General features: G+C 44.2%; 1 protein-coding gene across 2 annotated transcripts in view; it reads left to right on the top strand.

The window, feature by feature from the left end:
* The window catches only part of SYT5 (synaptotagmin 5), a 482978-nt gene that overhangs the window by 170454 nt on the left and 292193 nt on the right, over positions 1-20331 (top strand). Inside the window, exon 2 of one of the 2 annotated variants that reach the window (XM_069638084.1) lies at positions 18702-18788. The exons of the other annotated variant lie outside the window; for it this stretch is intronic. The gene's annotated coding sequence lies outside the window, so the exon portion shown is untranslated. The remainder of the gene's footprint in view (positions 1-18701; positions 18789-20331) is intronic. 2 annotated transcript variants of the gene reach the window in all.

Below are 20331 nucleotides of genomic sequence, written 5' to 3'. Positions count from 1 at the left end.
ATGAGTGGCTGCCCCTTATCTAATGGGCATGCTTCGAAATATGTATAATACTGATTATAAAAAAAGAACAGCGGACTGGCTTCTACAACATTGTATAGCATGTTGCTACATAGCCACTCAGGATTGGTTGGCATACTCTCCTAACCTTGGACTTTTGGCTCTTGAGCAGTACGTGTATAGAACGAAACCAAGGCGGAGAGAACAACATCAGACCACTGCCCAACAATTAGCCCACCATCTCTCATCGGTCTTGGGAAGATAGGGTCTCGGGAGGATAGCTCAGCGGCAACGTGCTCCCCTTGGAAGCAAGATAACATGGAGCAACACAGATTCGATTCCCGGGTCAGCGCTTAGAAACCTCTGGGTATGAAGCGCGTTATAAATAACCCATAATATCATATCAGCTACAACATGAGCCAAGGCTTCTCCTTTGTTTTCTTCTCTGGGATTTTTAAGGGAGTCAGCATACACCACTGTCTTTGTGTGAGGCTTAATGAATAGACATTGTTTTCGAGCCTTGCACCATGTGTCAGTAAATCATGAATATGTCCATTTTGAGCTGTTATTTAGTGCTATTTGATTTAATTGTGCTGGGTGCTATTACTCCTCGTGTCCTCTGGAGACTTGGTCGCTCTGTCTTACTTTTGCTTTCTGCACTCTTGATTGTCCAATACTTGGCACCTGCAGATGTTTTTGCTTCTGCTTAATCTCAGAGAAATGTGCCCTTCGTTCATAGCTTGTCCTCGTTAACTCCCTTTGTACTTTCCAATTAGGTCTTGCTGTGTCATCCTTAGTCTTAGTTCATCAGATATTATTTGTTCCTCGCAGGAAGCTGTTCTCTGCAGCGTTTCTGATTTGCAGCCCTGGTTTGTCTCTGAGATCGTTTTGGAATGATATCTGGTGCCATGCACAGAGTCTTCCTGCTTTGCTTCCAGTATGACGGAGGTGAGGTGGCGGGCACTAGAGATCATGTAATCTGCTCTTCTACAATGCATTATCACAGTGCCAATGGAGGCTATCCAAACCAATTCACTATGGCACATGGTTAGTGTGCTCACGTTGGCAAAATGGAATTTCACATGACCTCTAGGGCCAGTTTGATGTCATGCTGGGACCATTGACTGCAAGATAGGATATCTTTATGTGTGGCCAGACTATGCAGCCTATCAGGTGATTTCTGTAGCTCCTGTCTCACATAATACTTCCTGTATTAAGCCAGATTGATTTACATACTTGTACTGCATTCTACTTGAGGAACGTCGTTTCTAGCACATATGCCTTTTCCTGTTTAGAGGTGGGCTTCTTTTAGGTCTAATTGGAGTGCAAACAAAGTTTTGAAGCTCTCTGTGGCCTGGTGTGGCTACAGGAAGTTTGTCAGTATTTTAGTGAATTTTCTTTGTCTGTCTTTGTCCTAGTCTTTGTTGTGTTACGTTTATGACTGGGTGAATAACGTAATTAGTATGTTTGGTTCCAGTAAGCAAAGTTTGAAAGTAATGTCCTGGAACATTAACGGTGTAAATGACCCCGACAAGCAAAAAAGAGTGCTGAGTCATCTCTATGGATTAAAGGGGGATTTGGGTCTTCTAAAAAAGACCTTCCTAACGGACACTAATGTGGACAAACTGAGCAGAGGATGGGTCGTCTCAGTCTACTCCTCCTCCTATTGCACTAACTTGAGAGGGGTCTGTATTTTAATTAGAAAGGGTCTGCCTCGGTATGTTCTTTCTACTAGCAAAGACAGTGGAGCTTGGATTGTCTATGTAACTACAAAAATACAAGACTCTGTGCTTGGGATAGGCAATATTTATGCTCCGAACAGCAGAGATGGTTCCTTTTTCAGACCCCTTGCCCAATTCCTTCAGACAATGGGCCAAAACAATATACTGCTGGGTGGTGATTTTAAGGAGATTGTGGGACCCCTCTAAGACAGGAGCAGTATATCTAATCACTCAGTGGGGAGTGAGGGGGACCACCGGTCATTGCACACACTGTTAGAGGAATTCGACTTGTAGATGTGTGGAGACTTACTCACCTATCGGATAATTGTTACCCTTTCCTTTTCTGTATCCATCTTATTTTATCTTTTCTTGTTCTTTCTTTCTTTTTATTTTCTAAATATGAAGTTAAAACATGTGATCAAAGGTTGTCTAATGTATAACCGTAAAATCACGTTAAATAAATAAATAAATAAAAACGATACCCTTTCCACTCAGGGTGCCATGATGATATGCTTCTGGTGACCAGTCAATGTACTCAGAATGTGCTTCTTGCTGATATTGATACTATAGTTGTATCTGCCGATGCACATGTTTCATTCAAGATCGCATTGTCATTTTCAATTCCAAAGACAAACTATTGGAAAATTAATACTGTGCAGTCGGACGAGAATGAAACGGTGAATAAATTGGTGAAGGAAGAGACCATTTTTTTTAACCATAAACAGGACACAGGAAGTGAGTATGGAGTCCATATGGGAAGCTTTTTAGTGCTATATGCGTGGATTGCTGATAGGGCTCTCTAGCAAGAGAAACAAAAACAAGGATTGGGAAATGATGTCGATGAAAGAAGACCTCTAAAAGCTAGAAAGAAACGAACAACTCCAACGACTGAAAAGAGAGAGACACTGGTGCAAAAGAAATATCTGTTGAACAAGTTGTTATCTGAGAGGGGTAGACAGACTCCTGTTCAGGACAAGGTGCAGTTACTACGAAGGAGGGGAAAAGAGTGACAGACTGCTAACTAAGGATCCAAGAGAGTAACAGAACCATAGGTGCCATCACGAGTTCACTGCAAGCCCCCATCCCCTAGTGATTCTCTCTATTACCAACGCCCTCATCCCTTATATGCACTTTCCCACAACCCCCTTGCTTTATTGAAGTGTTTTCATTGAAAAACTTCCGTTAAAAAAACCATCGAAAAAAGTCTGTCCATGAAAAGACATTGTACCCTTGATAGCTGTGGTTTGCGGCAACTATTAGATTCAACGATGATCAATTTGGATTCGGCTCTCCCGATGGATGACCTCAAAAGTGCAGATAATCACCTAAAGGGGGGGAAATGCCCAGGTCTGGATGGTCTTCCAGCTGAGTTTTATAAGATCACGCTGGATGCAGTATTCGAGATGTTGTTGGAAGTGTTGCAGGCATCAAGACTAAAAGGGGACGCTTCCTTAATTGATGTGATACGCCTCTAGATCTCTATTATTGAAGAAGGAAAACCCCCCTACCATGATGTCAAGCTACACATCCATAAGTCTCATAAACACAGATAACAAAATATTTGCAAAAGCAATATCAGTGTCAATTGAGGATACTTTGACACAACTTGTGGATGCGAATCAGTCTGGATTTGTTAAGGGGGGGAATCCATCTACCAGTATGCATAAATGAATACTGACAAAGCTTGAGAGTTAAAAACAGACTTCAGACGTAGCTGCTTGCCCCCTTGATGGTGAAAAGGTGTTTGATTTGATAGTGGCACTTTTTCTTTGCTTTGCTAGAGTGTTTGGAATTTGTGCCAGGGGTAAGAGAGTGGATATTGCTACTGTACTCTAAGCCTACAGCGGTGGTCCACACGAATGCCTGTGTCTCCTTCGTGCAGAAGCATTTATGTCCCCAGGTTTACATTCAGATGGTGTCCAGAAAGGATGAGATACATTGGAGTGTGGCTGATGAAGGAGGTCAGATTTATGATGGATGAAAACATGAGACACTTGGTTGCGAACCTGAAAATGGATCTAGTTAGTTGGTCTGAGTTGAATCTGTCCCTTTGAGGGAGAGTCTACGTTATTAAGATGACTTCGGCTCCATGCATTCATTATGTTCTGAGCATGCTACTTCTTTGTGTGAAGAAGAAAAGCTTTCCAGGCATAGAGAGACAGTGGCAAAGTTTTTTTTATGGGAGCAGAAACAGCTATGCCTGAAGCTGTGGAAACTTCATCTACTCTGTACGAAAGGGGGTTTAGGAGTCCCTGATGTTACTCAGTATCATCTGTTTTTTTCGGCAATCCACCTAATTCCATTCCTTGAGGAATCACCCGATATTTGGGCATGGACAGAGTTGAGTATGACTATGTCGCTTGCCCCTGAGGCACTTTTGACAACTGGGAATTTTGGGGTTAGTGTCCCCTCTCCAGTGACAGAATCCTTGAGAAAGACTTGCGTAAGCTTGAGGAAATGACTGGGATAGAAGCCACACTATCCCCTAGAGTGTCAATTTGGCTGAATACAAGGGTGCAAATCGATAGGAAGCCCATTTTCATGTCATATTGATTTCAGAATGGTGTGCAATGGGTTGTAGACTTATTTGTGGACAATAGCTGGATTCCTTTTAACAAGCTATCGACAATGAAGGACCTTCGCAATTGCACATTTGGTGAGTACAGAAGATTGAGGGCAGCGATTGGAAACATGGAAGCGATTGGACAAGATATTCTCAAAGAACAGTTGCTGAGCTGGAAAGGGTAATTTTGCATCCAATATGGACAAGTTTCTAATGAACTTCAGGAAATCCGAAGAGCAACTACTCAGGTCGTGGCAAGATACAATTGTTACAGAAATAACGGAAGGGAGATTGGAGAATCTGTGTAGGAATGTGGCTCTGACTTAATTGAATCTGGCAGAAAGAGTGCGGCGGATTAAAATTCTCAACAATGTTTACTGGATGATGACCAAATTGTGTGCAAGAGGTATGATTGACTTGGATGCCTGTTGCGGTTGTGGTCATAGGTCGGGCTCCTTTGAGCACATGATATGGGAATGCTGTAAAGTGAGATAATTCTGGCTCGAAGTTACAGAGACAATGCACAGGGTTTTGAGATCTGATCTAGATTTTGATTTTGTGACCATTGTCTTGGGGGAAGATAGCTTCTTGGAGGATCGGACATACCTGCAACATTTTTGATTTTTTAGGGCCCCTCTCTCTGCACAAAAAGATAATATAGTGGGATTGTAAGGGTACCACCTTTCCTTCATGTTCAACTTGGGTGGTGGTCGGAGACCTTTGTAAAATGTCAGTGCTTGAGAGAGTCATCTTCCATAAGCAGAAAAAGGTTCATTTGTATGAGGAAATGTGGGGTGGATTTCTGGATCTGACATACATTTATATCATGTTCTGTTCTCTTAGTCTGTTTGCCTGCTCTATTGTATTGTAAATGATTTAATAAAAATGTGAATTTATGTGAAGAGACAACTCGAGCTTCGATTATATTAGCTATTCATTTAAATCTCACTCTAAACATTCTGAATGGCTGAGAGGAGGTCAATAATGATTTCCATGTGCTAATCAGTTTTATATAATACTTCTATGAGGTCCTTCTGTATCTTCGCTAGGTCTTCAAATAAACTTGTCTATTAGTTGATACATTACTCCTTTGAGGGTCCTTCAATAACCTCAACACGTGTTTCGCTGCTTACGTGGCACTTCAGGTGGAATGCTGAGCTTCTGATTTAGGATTGATTGATGATCTTTAGTTGTTGAGCTCTAATCTCACCTGTAGGCAAGTCACGTGCGACATAGATGTCTGAGTTGTGTGTCTGTATGCTGGTTAGCCTGCAAAAGGAAGCTTTGACCTCTGTTGTCCGCTCTAAGACCTTGTGAGCATGGGTTGGGGGCTAGGGGCCGGGAAAGTGGGTTTAAAGAATATTCCTGAGAGTGATTGGTTTCCGTAAGCGTGAGTGTGATTTTTATGTCAGAACAAGTCAACTGGTACTTTGTGCAAGGTTTGCCCTGCAATAGACTTGACCGGAACAACTCTGTTTGCCCATGTCCATGGTAAGAGACCCAAATCTGTGACTTGTGATGTTTTCATGGATAAACAAGGACTCAACGGGCCTCATTACGACCCTGGCGGTAAGGGGTTAACGCCAGCGTTAGCTGCGCCGACCCCTTACCGCCAACTACGAGGTCCCTTAGCGCCATGGCGCTTTTAACACCTGCTTTTAGCAGGTGTTAAAATCCATGGCGCTAAGGGACCATGGAGTTAATTACGCCACCGTAATTTACGGTGGCGTAATTAACGCCTTCCCCACTCCCATTATGCCCTATGGGCCAAAAATGGGAATGGGGAAGGGTAAATGGGGATTGGGGACTTACCGCCCCGCCGACCTCGGAATGGGGCGGTAAGTCCGCCAACCACCATGGCGTAAACGTAGTTTACGCCATGGTGGTAAAGTCACGGCCCAGGCGGTAACTTACCGCCTGGGTCGTAATGTGCCCAGTCATAATGTTTTAGAGACCCTGTTGACCCAAACGAGCAAAGTGGAGACTTCGAAAATGTGCACATTTAGGGTGGCTTAGCATGCCACAACCAAAGGAAAGCACCTCACGCAATTAGCAAGATTTTATTTTATTTATTTCATGTTTTTTTTTTAATAACGGGCCTCATACCATACCTGAGTTCAGTTTCTAAGCACGGATCGGCGATTCGAACCTCTGTTGTTCTGCATGGTCCTGCTTCCAAGACCAGAGCATTGCCCCTGTGCTAACCTCCGTTCACTTGAGACCAAGGTTACTCTGGAAGCAGCAGCAAGAAGTCATTGTTACGAGCCAGACTCAGCATGTGGAGGCTGAAGCCCTCTGATGAGATAGGAAAAAGGTCAGAGGGGTACGCTCTTTGCAATTTCAAATAGGTTTTGCAAGACCAAACTGTAGACTTTCAAAAGAAGGTATTTGAAAACACGGGATACCACCTATTCAAAGTGAGCATTCTCTCCAGAGGCTGCACACTGTGGTAAAAAGGCGCGGGTCAAAGTAGTCGTGATGGACTTGGTGCTGCTGTACCTGCTGTGGCGTGGTTCCACAATCCTCCCTCCTTTTCTATTATTAGATAATTAAAATCAAAAAGAAGCCACATTTGAAACAATATTTGAACATCTTCTATACACCCAAAGCCTATGCACACATCAGGGCTGGCAATCAACCTATCAAATATTGACATCTTTCCAAACCCACTCAGGTAATGGGCTCCAAATTCTAACTGGGCATATGCGGATGCTTTTCATCGGAGTGGCATCCCTATTCGTTCTGAGGATTATTGACCTGGGTTTTCCCCAGAGGGCTCCACCTTTCAAATATGAGGACAACATACTGTCTTCATTATAGATCACGTGTAGTCATTCATAAGTAGGGAATATTTGCAGTTGTGGAATGCCCATGGGGTGGTTTGAGGAGAAGCGTTAGTGGTGGCTGTTCCAAGGGTATCCTAGGTACAAGAGGTGCAATTATTGGCAGTGCATTTCTTTTTACGTGTGGTCATTTAGGAAGATGGGGAGGTCCAAGTTCTTATTGATTGGCTGCCCCCATCAATATTTGTTTCCATTATTAATGGCCCAACCAGATAGTTGTTGCTGGTAGTCTTGATCCCATCATATAGATGTTGGGCAAATAATCATAAAGGCATCAGATTTTTTACAAGTCTTCACAACCTAGCACTCATGAGCCAAGCAAATATATTCTGCAATTTGTATGGTCTCCAGGCACTCACATAGCTCTGTAAGAACAGTGGGTAGGGTTGGTTAGTGAGGGAGAGAGGGATAGGATAGAATTTGTGCTCATCTGTTGATGCGTGCACAACCAGGAGGAACTGGCGTCTCTAAATGTTAGTTTTCTGTGTTTGTTTTGGTATGTGCACTGGAATTGTTGTGTCCGTAAGGGTGGCGTCCAAATTCTGAGTTGATTATTGTTTGCAGGCATTGGGTTTGCAGTATGATTAGAGAGAGGTGTTCGGTTTGTGTTTTTGGGTTTGTTGTTTCATTAGCTCTTTGGACCCATGTAGTACATGAGAGGTGTGCGGGTGTGGAGACATGAAGAGGGTGGTTAGTTGGTTTCAGGTGGTCTCTGGGTGTTGAGAAGTTTCATTGTTCGTTCTTCCTTCCATATTTTCCTGTGTTTGCTTTATCCCTGGTGTATGATTTACAGAGTGGTGCGTCTTAACTAAATGTAAACAAAATCATTACAACTCAAGTGTGGCTAGATTCAAAAGCAGTGGACACCAAATCAGTGCAGTTCTATTGTGGCCAAATTGAAAAGAGCGGATTGTAATTGTAGTGTGACTAAATTCAAAAGCAGCAGGTTGCAATTCTAGTGTGGCTGAATTCAGAAGCAGTAGGTTGTCGTCTTGTAGGAACTGAGACAGCGATTGGACATCCATGAGGTAATCATGAACCCATTCTACAGTCCTGGTGTCAGTAATCAGGAACCCCTGAGATGTTTTGGCAATAACCATGTGCCCATCATATGCTTATTGTGGCTTTACTCATTAGGCCATCTGATAGTTACTGTGCCAGCGCTCACCTGTCCATCATGAGCCCATAAGATGCTCAATGGACAATGATCTTGGTACTGTGCTGGTAGACATCATGAGCCCCGTAGGTCAGTGTCATTTAATTTAATCATAGGCCCAAACAATAGTTTGTCTTGGTTATCATGAGCAAAATTTGTTAGTTTTTGAGTCAATAATCATAGGCCCGTCAGATAGTTAGTGAGTGGGTAATGCACCCATCAACATTTAGTATTGTTATTACCATTAGCCCATCACATGAAAACGAGCCCGAAAGATATTCTCCCAGTAATCACAAACCCATAAAACAGTGATTGCACTGGTATCTGCGAGCGCATCAGATATCGCGCCACTAATAATAAACCCATCCTCTAATTATTATGTCAGTTATCTTGAGTCCATCAGCTAGGGCTAGTCATCATGCGCCTCTTGGACAGTTAATGTGATGGTTATCATGCCCCATCAAATATTTTGGCAGTAATCATGATCCCACGTATTCGTTTGTGTAGCAGTAATATTGAGCCCATCAGATAGTTGCGGTGCCAGTAATCAGCCATTATCAGGCTGAGATAGTGGCGCACTGCAAAGTGCAGATATATTTGTTTTTTTTATTTTATGTGCATTTAAATACTTGAGGTTAAAACTACCATATTCACGAATTTAGGAGATGCCTTGAAGATAATGATTTGCATCCCTAATTGCTGAACCTTGTACCTGGCCGCTCAAAGATAGAGTGAGCTTATTTGCCTTCCAATTTGTCTTCAGTTACTTTATTTTTAGTATTGTCTTTTTTCTCGTGTACTGTGGAGCACTGCAATCAGAGACTGGTTTAATTCCTACCAAAGCCTGGTGTGGTAGGGCAGAATCAGGACTCGGACACTGAGGCTTTGTATTAAGGGTTTTATTTTAGGTTCACCTATTATTTCCCTAAATCTACAAGCTCCAGCCCTATTCTTTAAAGGAAAGTACAAAGGGTGCTCGCCAGGATGTCTGTAAATTAACAACGTCCTCTCTTCAGAATCCTACTGTAACCTAATCCTTTCCCTATCTGACAACATAAAGCAAAAAAAGTAACAAAGAAAGAGTTTGTAGAACTATTACTCTGGAAGGGAGTGCTGCTGGCCTCTAACCCCAACCACGTCCCTTGCCCAGAGTTCAAGTTCAAGATCGACAGTTCTTGGTGTGCTGGAATGCTATCAAGGTGTTCCAGCCTAGGTCTCTCTCAGTCTCTTCCTACGTCTGAATTCTTTTATCCTTTCATCCTACTCACTCTGAGGCTCCGCTCTGTCTCACTCCCAACTCTGGGCTGTCCTCAGGCTTTTCCCACTCTGGGGATCTCTTTACTCTCACTCCCGACTCTGGGGTGTTCTGCCACTTTCCCCACTCTCTGGCTCTTCTAGTCCCTCTCCACTATGGGCCTGTTGGGCTCTTCTCCTTCTTACTCGCCTCCTCCAGGGTGTTCTTTGTCTTTCCTGGGCATTTTTCTCTCTTCCTCTCTCATTTGCCCACCACTGGACCCACCTCGTGCCTGTGTGTCTCGATCATTGTGCTTTGGGAGCACAGTTGAGTTTTGCCGCTTTTGAATCTTCTCTGCCTGGCTCTGCGTTGGTCTCCCAAGGTTCAACTCTCTCGTCCTGGCCACTCGGTTGGCACTGAGTTGCTTATGCGACTTTTCCACTAGCATCCAAATCAGTCATCAGAGAATACCTTCTTGTTCCCGCATCTCGGTCAGTGTGGAGTCCCTTATGTGACTTTTCAGCTGGGCTCTGTGTTGACCCTCTGATCCTCCTCTTTCCCCTCTGATCCTCCTCTTTCTTGCTCTCACAGTTCAGTCAATGCAGAATCACTTATGCGGCTTCTCCGCTGTGATGAGAGGATAGCTGAGATGCATCGTGCTCATCGTGTAAGCAAGACAACACAGAGCCACACAAGTTCGATCCCCGGGTCCATGCTTAGAAACCTCTGGGTATTAAGCGTGCTATAAATAACCTATCATATCATATCATATCATATCATACCCTCTGAAAAGAAAACTCTATGGAATATATGCAAATATTAAAAATGAAAAGAATTGAAAATGCTTTGTCAGAATCAGAGGACCCAAACAATGAAAGGAACGAAAGGTAAGCGTGGAAGTGTGGACCTGGCACTGGCTTCTCACCAACCTTTTCATCAGCATGAACCCCCAGCGCATTTCATCATAGCATGACAAAGACCCTTTGCAATGGTATGCCTCTTGGATATGTGCCTTGTTACATGTGACCTGTGACATCAATTCCCCTTGCATTGCCCATCACCGCAGGTACATACATTCCCTCAGGGGAGTCCCTGATAAGAACACCTGGCACATGTCTCCATCACATACAAGCCACCCTTTGTGCCATCAGAACCCCTGGTTCAGATACCCCACCTCTTCAGCTGCATTAACCATCCCAGGGCAAGTCTTCACACCCCACCACTTTCGCATGATTTTTTTTGTTGTTGTGTGCCCTACTGTATGACATCCTCATGTTACGCGAGCCGTTCGGCTCATTATACCTGTCTCCAGCACGCCTTGTCCCACCACCATGTATGCATGACTTGTCGCACAAAACAAAACAAACTATTAAACTGAGTAGCAACATATAGAACCTAACCTTTACAGCCCCAAGCACCTGACAAAGAACTGCCCTCTCTAAACGCACTCTGGTCAATATAGGGCACTGGGCGAACCACTCTTTTTTAGAGCACCACACCGAGTGGGTAGGTTGCGTGTACCCACCATATATACAGGATCAGCTGAGATGGGTGGGGGCCCATTTCAAAATGATGTTTAGGACCCCCCTTATCTACAACTTGGAAAGCTCATGTAAGGCAGCAGTGGTATGCGTAGCTTATAATGGAGATCTTCATTCAGTCGCAAAATTCTAGACAAAGTAATTGAAGGAGGGGGTGAGTATATGCAGGTTATCACCGGACAGGTTTATTGTTCTTTACAGGGCAGAACAAAGAAAGGCAGCCAGCAAATGGTTCCATGTGTTAATATCCCCGCAAAAATATTGCGATACAAAAAAATATGTTTGCAGCGATATTGACCCATGGACCATGCGGGGGAAACCCACGCAACCCTGACATTATTTTAAAATGTGCGGGGGACGCCCCTGCAACCCCCGCTCCCACAAATTATCCCCCCCACCCCAAATATTGCCTATGGCGAGGCAAACTGCCATATGTACGGCGATATTTTTGGTGGGGATATTTTGTAGGGATACCCAGCAAATGAAGACAGAAAAGCCGAACTCCTAAATGATCGGTCACGTAAAGCTTTCTTTGACAGTAAGATGCTAATATAGTTGAAACCCATCCACGAGGTGATAAGAACTAGCACACTGCTGGATATTGCAAGGCCAGAGGGAGTGGAGAGCTGCAGGCAGCCAGCAAAGGCAGCCTGTAATGTGCATGCTGTAAAGAGCACATTAAATGTGAATTGAAGAAGTATTTTTCTTTACGATAAGACTGCAAACACTGGAGAAGAAGCTCGGCCTGTCAGGGACTTGAGGGCAGAGACTTGCCCACAAACCCAAGGGGAGAAAAGTGCATTAGAGACAGGAGTGTAGGGAATCCTGCAATCCTGCAGACAAGAAAGGATAAGCATTAACTACAGACAGGCAACAAAGGCAGTGAATAGAAAAGGACAGGGAGTACAAGTAAGACAGACCTGTTCCGTTACCAATTGTGGTGTACACAGTATGGGGGAAGTTTCCCACTGGGTCAAGGGAAACTCTAGCCTTTTTAGCTGGTTACTATTACAGGGCCCCCCCACTGAATGCTCATGTAAAGGAGCAGCAGGAGTGGGTGTCTGTGTCTGGACCCTAAGGCACAAACAAGGAGAAAGTACTCACAAGACTAACGCCTGTACCCGTCCAGCAGGAACTGAACAGTGTCTGCCTCCTAAAACAGGAAGCAGCACACTGATAACAATATGACGCAAGGTAAAATACTGAAATGCCACAAAGTAAAGGGCCAGAGATTGTCTGCTGGAAAACCCAGCAGCCAAACTCTGAACAGAGGAATTACACAAGCACAAGTGAGGACAAGAACAGTTACAGATATTTCCAAGGAAAGAATAGGAAGCCAAAGTGAGCAACAGACAACAGGGGAAAAAAGAGAAAAAGGAAGAAGACAAGAATCAAAGTACAAGGCTATGGGAAACTGGAACTGCAGACTATAAACAAAGGACCAGAATCAAAGAACAGCAGATTGAACTATAGACCACAAACAAGAAAACTCAGGAGCAAAACTGCAGACTAGGCTAACAGGGACTGAACTGCAGACTGGTAACAAGGAACCGTAACTATCGACTGGAATAACAAGGATAGGACTGCAGACTGATAAAATGGAAACTCAGGACTGGAATCAGGAAGATAAGATCAGATTACTCTGACTATGGGCACAGAACAAGGAACTGCAGGCAGCGAACAAGATAATTGGTGGTAAAGAGCAAGGGGCTGCAGACAGAGAACAGAGGAGTGCAAGCAGTGGATCAGGGCTCAAGTGCAAGAATATGCACAGAGGTGCAGGGCAGAAGGCAGGAGAGTGCAGGCGGAGTAGAAGGGCTGCAACGCAGAGAGCACAGGACACTGCAACAGGAGTGGTTTCTGGAAGCAATAGAACACAACAGAAATCCAAGGATCAAAGCACAAGGTGCTGAGAGCAAACTTAATGAAAGAGTCCTGCGCTCCTGCAGGCATCTGCTTAATTACTGACCTGCCCTGTTCTGAAGCGGGATCATTAGCAGCACCTGGAACACCACACCTGAAGGTAATTGTGCCTCCTCCCTCTCTGCTCCTGGGAAAGTGAAAGCATCACTGATCTCTAAGGCTTATGGCAATTGTAATTCCAAGACTGCTGCATAGGAATAGCCAGGCAATGAGAACTGCCTGTTGGTGAGCAGGTGCAAGTGGATCTAGATCACGTGGTCTTAGCCCCACCTACCTGTCAATCACTTCTAACCTGTTGTTGCCTTCCTGTTTTGCACCCTTTTCCCCTGCTTAAGCAGCCCTCCAGCCTCTTTTCCTTTGCAGTTGGTGAGTAGGTGCAAGTGGATCTATGTCATGTGGCCTAAGCCCCACCCACATTCTTAGCCTTACATCAAGGGCGTTTCTCACCCAGGGGTCCAAAGTGAAGGGTAATTCCTGTCTGTACCTGTATGAACCAAAAGGACCTGGTGCTGAACCCCTGCTCAGATAAGAAGTAAGCTTCCGCCGACATGTGTTTTCTCACTCCGACCCCACAAGCCACCCCCCATCACCCCCCATCACCATGCAACGCCAACGTCTGGCAATGCAGCAACCTCACCCACATCAGCCTCAAGCCCATCAGCACCTCCTCGCCATCCACAACACGGAAGATGATGTTGGCCAACATCCGCTCAGCTATTATCCATGCAGCAGACATCGCCAACTTCATCACTACACACGACCTTGACGCCATCTTCATCACCAAGACCTAGCTGACACCCACATCTTAGATGTCCTTGTCCCTGATGGCTACATCATCCAACACAGAGACTGGCCGAACAAGACAGGCAGTCCTCGCAGTCATCCACAAGAACTTGTGAGTCTGCACCAGAAAAGACGTCAATAATATTAGCTCAGTCGGAGTCCTCTCCTGCCACTTCCCACCCTCACCGATGGACACAGTCACCTTCCATCTCATCTGCAGACCACCAAAACCCAACACAGCCTTCATGAGATACTTTACCGACCTGGTCACCACCATCTTCCTAGGTGACTTCAACCTCTCAGGCAACTAGGCCACCAAACTGATTAAGAAAGCTCTCCTCTGACTTCTCGACACCTTCAGCCTCAAACAGCACATGATAAAGGTAAAATCCTCGACCTAATCATCAACACACTGCCTTCCTTCCACTACAGCTCCCCTCTCCTGCTTGACTGGTCTGACCACTTGGACGTGCCTTTCAACAACCTGCACACCACCCCAGTCAAGCACTCCCAGCAGAAACCCATCAGACAAACCTTCAGGGCCTTCAAGAACGTCCCAGTGGAAGCCCTCAAGGAAGGCCTTGCCAACCTCCATCTCACATGGACCGAACACCCTCAACCAAACTGTGCCTCTCTACTGGAAACACTCAATGCCACCCTCTCGGCCTCCATCGACCGACAGGTGCCTCTGAAACGACGCACCTACAAGGCAAAACTGTCAGCATCCTGGTACACACAAGAACTCAACCTCAGCAAAAGAGTCATCAGGAAATAAGAGAAAACCTGGTGCCGCTCCAGGGCCGCATCTGACCTGGCACTCCTCAAAGAACTCTAAGCAACATTCAGACAACTAAACAACACAGCCAAGGCCTCCTACTATCAGAACACCATAGCAGATGCTGACAACAAAAGCAGAGCCCTTTTCAAATTGGTCAGTCACTACCCCAACCCGCTACCCGACCCTGCCACACCACATTCCATCGGAAAATCCACTGCCATGAACAGCTTCTTCATTGACAAAATCAGCAATATTCGCCAGCACATAGACACCAGCTCTGCATTCACAGACCCATCTCACTTCCCTTCTCGTGAAATCTCCACACCCCGGACAACATTCAACAAACTCTCTACAGAAGACCTGGTTGAAACCCTAGTTCCCCTTAAAGCCACATTGTATACAGATGACATCCTCCCAGCATCCATCCTCAAGACCTGCCCCGTACTAGCTCTCCTTCCCTACCTGGAGATCATCAACAACTCCCTAACTCAAGGCACCTTCCTATTGACCCTAAATACAAGACAAATCCTCTCTCTACTAAAGAGACCCACTCTGGATCCCGACAGCATATCGCCCCATCACCCATCTTCCCTTCCTAGGTAAGATCATTGAGACAGCGTTAGCTGCACAACTGCAGCAACACATCAACACCAACAATCTCCTCCAGACCTACCAATCCGGGTTCAGATCCAGATGCAGCACGGAGACGGCAACTATTCAGGTGGTCGATGATGCCCTCAACATCCTTGACGATGGCCACTCCAATCATCCCGCTCCTCCCTGCCACCTTGATATGATATATTTTATTTATATCATGCCTATGCACAAGTGTTTCAAGTACAGCTTGTACAGCTGTATCCTTCCTCTGTGCCCCTCTGTATCCTACCCCCGCTGTATATCTGTTCGGTTTTTACCTCTGAAATGGGCTCCGTTGTGCATCTGTACTGTTGTATACTATCTATGTGTACCTCTATGCATCTTTGTATACCTCTATGAAGCGCTCTGTTGTGCATCTGTATTGTTGTATACTTCTGTAAAGCACGTCGTTGCGTCTTGAAGCTAGGTCTGTACTCAATAAATAGCGTCAGAATAATAATAATACTGTGCATTATGAGAAATGTAGATTCTGAATTTAAATAAGGCAGTACCAGAAGCTTGCAAACGAAAATAAAAGACAAACAATATGAATCAGTATTGTCCTGGGAGGATTAAACTACAAGTGCTTCAAAACAATGCGCTAAGAACAGCGTTAAACATCCCAAGAGCCAACCACATATCATCAGCAAGACAGACTTGCACTCAAAACATTAGCGATTACCCACAAATGTCTCTCCAATTCTTCCCCAAAATATCTGATCGTCAAATACACCAGAAGCCAATCGAGCAGGCCTACCCGGTCTAAATACACATACTGCTTACATATCCCCAGATTCAAGATACAAAAAGCAGGTGGAATGAGCTTCCCAGTTCTAGCCTCTAAACTCTAGAATTCATTGCCTTTAGCACTAAGAGTTAAACCCTCTTTCTGGATTTTCAGAAAAAATCAAATAACGTGGCTATTTGCCCAGCAGAATTAAAAGTGCCAATGTGTGCCTGTAAGGGTTTCCTCACTTTGTCCGGTTAAAAGCCCAATCTTGTATCACAGGGCATTGTTGCTTTTTCCTCTGTATTTATTTTTGTGTGTGTGTGCTTTTAACACGTTTTTGTCTGGCAAGCTGACTTTATCGGTAACACAAGACAACTGTCAATTGTATTTCTATGTATGCAACTATTGTGTATTCCTTAAGTAAAAGCGCCCAGATACCTTCGGGTTTGGGGGCTCTATAAATAAAATAAACTAAATGAATGAGTCTCAAATAGTTCACATTGGGTGCCAATTGATACTCCAGTGGCACAGTCATGACACAGCCCCCTCCTCCCCGGGGCCTATTTCAACTGAAAAGGTATAAAGGCCCTGGCGCCATTCCCGCATGCACACTGACCAAAAACAAAATGAACATGCACACCCATGCTACAGAGACGACACCCACCAAGCCACTCATCTTATGTCGAGCAGCCTAGCTGATAACTGCAACATGATACACACCACAACAAAGTATCAAAGATCCACAAACAACTTGGCCATATTCAGCCTAGCACACAGAGTAACACATAAACCTATTCTTCCACCAGCTTTAATACACCTTTCCTACACAATCAAACTCCGGTCTGCAGGATGCCTGCGGTCATGCGGCAACACACATTTGAAGCAGCATAGAGGGCTAAATGGCCATACTAAGGGGCAGGTGTGCGCTACTGAAATATCTATAGCATAGCATGTGGCCCATCCGCACAGCCATGCCCTTTTCCTGCACCGCAAACAGGTTGGATGATGGAGTGGGTCATGTTAGGGCCAGGTGTATGTGAACTGCGGACCGTGACAAACACAGTGATGCTCTAAGGTACTACCTTTGCACCAAAAATGGTTTCTTTTTATTATCAGAATGAATTCAACAAACATTTCTACACCTCTAGGGAAGTGGCATAAACCTCTGCACTTCAGAGCTGCATCCTAAATACAATATCATACTTGTCCAGATGTCAATTGCAATTCTTTTTAAATATTTGCAAACATCAGAGCCTTGGCTTACAAACAATCAATGAATCATTTATTTCCACTAGCACACACATATATTTAGAGAAACAGAACACAGAAGCATTTGCATATTGACAGATTTTATGGGCAAAGAACTAGTCAGGATGTACTGGGAAGTGCAGTACCGCGCCAAAGCGAAACCTCTCCTGAGTGCAAAACGGTGACGGGCAGGGAAGGAATGAATGTAGAAATGTATAAAAAGGGTGCATCCTGTTTTTAGCGTCAAGGTGTATAATTATTATTCATTTAGAACGCACTTAATACCAATGAGTGGTTCCTAAGCACAGATTGGGATTTGAACCTGTGTTGCACTGCGTTGTCTTGCTTCCAAGACAAATGCATTGACACTGAGCTATCCTTCCTCACCTATCCGTTCCCTCCTACACGTTTCCGGATGGGATCGTGAACAGGGTGTTATTCCCTCATACGTTAGGATTGTTCCAATGCAACTATTTTAGTGTGCAATATTGACAATTTGCTCAGATGGATTGAAATTCCACCTGAAACATAATGAAGCCGGGCTCCAAGTTTCTCCAAGATATTTCGTCAGACCAAAGTTTTGGAATCATTGTTGAAATGCAAACAAAATGCAGGCGTTGATACCCGTTATTGGACTAATTGGAAATATTATGCTAAGATGTTAGTTTCATTCACATTCAAAGTCCCTGAGGCCTCTTAATCCTATGCTGGTCACATGATGAATGAGCACCAATAGAAAACAGACAGAAGAGCTGGAGGACATCACTCTCAGGTGGAAAAAGGCATGGGATTCTCCCAATGTACACTCCATTGGCTGCAGTTTGCAAGGATTGTAGTCCTGTGGTCCCTTATCTAAAGGGCCACACATCGGAAACGAAACACACATATGCTCAAACCCTGGGAGGCAGTTCTCCTCACTGAGAAATCACATTTCAAACAGGGCCACGCTGTTCAGTCAATGCTTTGCACGTAACGTGTAATATGACCAAACGTTTAAGTGCAAGGTGCCTAGTGAGTCTAAATAAATAGTAATGCTATTATAGGGAAAGTCCACAATGTTAGATTGAAAGGCACACGGGCTGAGACGGAAGGGATATGCTTTTTCATGCCTTCCCTGCGCAGTAAGGTTTTTCCTATGTACAGTGGTCTTCATTCTCCATTGTTATAAGCAGACTGCCATTTTCCAATTACAATGTTTATAAGCATCTTCCTGGCCGTCACAGCCGGATTACTACTCGCAGTGATTGCAATGCCCCACATAAGGAAGACACTGTGCCCCCGTGTGAATTCCTCAAAACCATCACTAGAAATAGCCTATTTTAAGTTGAGAGTGAACTCTGTTATTATGATCACAGGATGATGTAATGTTGCGCAAATGTATTAACTGTATGTATATTCTGTTCATTTATGTTGTAAAAGTTTGGCTTCAAACTAAAAACAACAAAATAAAATAAAAAAAATTAAAAAGCCTATAAAAAAAGCCTGTAATTGATCACTAACACTGCATCTTGATTGTGATCTTGTCATTTCTTGTGCTCTTCTAATCAGACTGCTTGAAGTTGCCACGTGTCCATTTCATTAGGAGGTTCATCTCTATGGAACAAGACAGCGCAGCAAGTTAACATTTCATCCAAGGTAACTGTGTTCAGCCTGCAGGACAGGTCCCAATGTTGACTGGTCTGACTCGCCCTACGTATTATTGACCATTATTATGGGCAATAATACGACTTCTTATTGCAATGCTGGCATGAAGAACTTCACTCACTAGAGATGGTCCTTTTAATGTCAGGGTAATGTTTTGGCACCGTTTACCTCTAACTCGGACGTGCAAAGCCCATCACTTGTCTTCTATTAATGTTATTGCCACGTTCGGTCTTGGAGACTTTGTACAATCGCCCATCTCTTCCCTTGACATGCCTTCTCCCCGCTGGGCATGTAATTCTCTGTCTTACGTTCCATTTGTCTGAGCAGGCGCTGCCTACAAGGCACCACAAACAATGAGGATGTAATAACTAATAAAAGGTTGTGCCTTCCTGTCTGGAAGCAGGTGTGGGGTTCCACTAATATTAACATATTCCTTATGGTTTCACAGAAGATGCCTGGCAATCCTGCACACAAAACATAGTCAACCCTCCTGCTATAATTGGGTTCTTCTAAAAGCAAAAGTAATGTGGATTGACTTAATAAAATACCAGTCTTTGCTATAACAAAATGTTCTGTCTAATAAGTCCTTCCCTGAACAAGTTGAGATTCAGGGCATAACTAGACAAGCCTCTACAGATATTATTATTATTATTTTTGCGTCCACTAACCATTGTTTCCCTTGTTGGGTGCAGCGAGCAGCCGCACCTTCACGTAGGTCTGTATTAAGTTGCATACTTTGAGTATTGTTCCAAACTTGCATTTCATAAAATGTAGGCGCTTAGCTTATTTGGTAGCTGGGTTGTCAGAGGAGGTCCTTGTTGTACTGTGGGTCTTGTTAGAGAGGTGGGCTGGCTGGGGTGGTTTGTGGGTAATGGAAGGAGTTGCTGGTAAGGTGTTTGGGAGAGGAATATTAGAAGGCCTTGGGCTCCATCTAAGATACCAGCATATATACAATGTGTTACCTCAAAGTGTTTTCACTTTTCCAATTTACAAGTGGGATCTCATTCAACCACAAGATCAATGATATGCCGATTTGTCAGCTGACATACCACCGAGTTCATCACCAAAATATCAGTGTCACATCAGTTCATACTCTTACATTTTAAAGTTTAGGTCCCATGCTGTCTATTTTGATAATATATGGTGGACTGGCCTATAGGGAACTCTGCAGCTTTCCTGGTAGGCCTCTTTTGTGTGCTAACCTATTTCTCATAGGGAAAGCGTTGGGCTTGCTGAAAATGTGCAATATGAGCCCCTTTGCAAAGTATTTCGGGGGCTACTTTTGGTTCCCAGTCCACCCACCTATAATCACTTTTGGCTTGAACACTGGATATGAAATAAACTTGGTTCCTGTTTAATTTTGATTTAAAGGTAGGGGTCTGTTTGCTTTAGTCTCCCTCAAGTTTTAACTGGCTTATTAATTAGGGGGCTCTAGGGGTGCATTCTGTTGGGATGTTTTAAACGTACAGGTAGGATAGATATATTTCAGTGTAATTGCGTCGGGAAGGTTCAGCTGTTATTCATGACAGGTTAT

Source organism: Ambystoma mexicanum, chromosome 1q (assembly GCF_040938575.1).
Source record: "Ambystoma mexicanum isolate Mex_15411 chromosome 1q, UKY_AmexF1_1, whole genome shotgun sequence".
Taxonomy (NCBI): Eukaryota; Metazoa; Chordata; class Amphibia; order Caudata; family Ambystomatidae; genus Ambystoma; species Ambystoma mexicanum.
The sequence above is the reverse complement of the archived record's forward strand: the minus strand, read 5'-3'. Positions and strand labels throughout refer to the sequence as shown.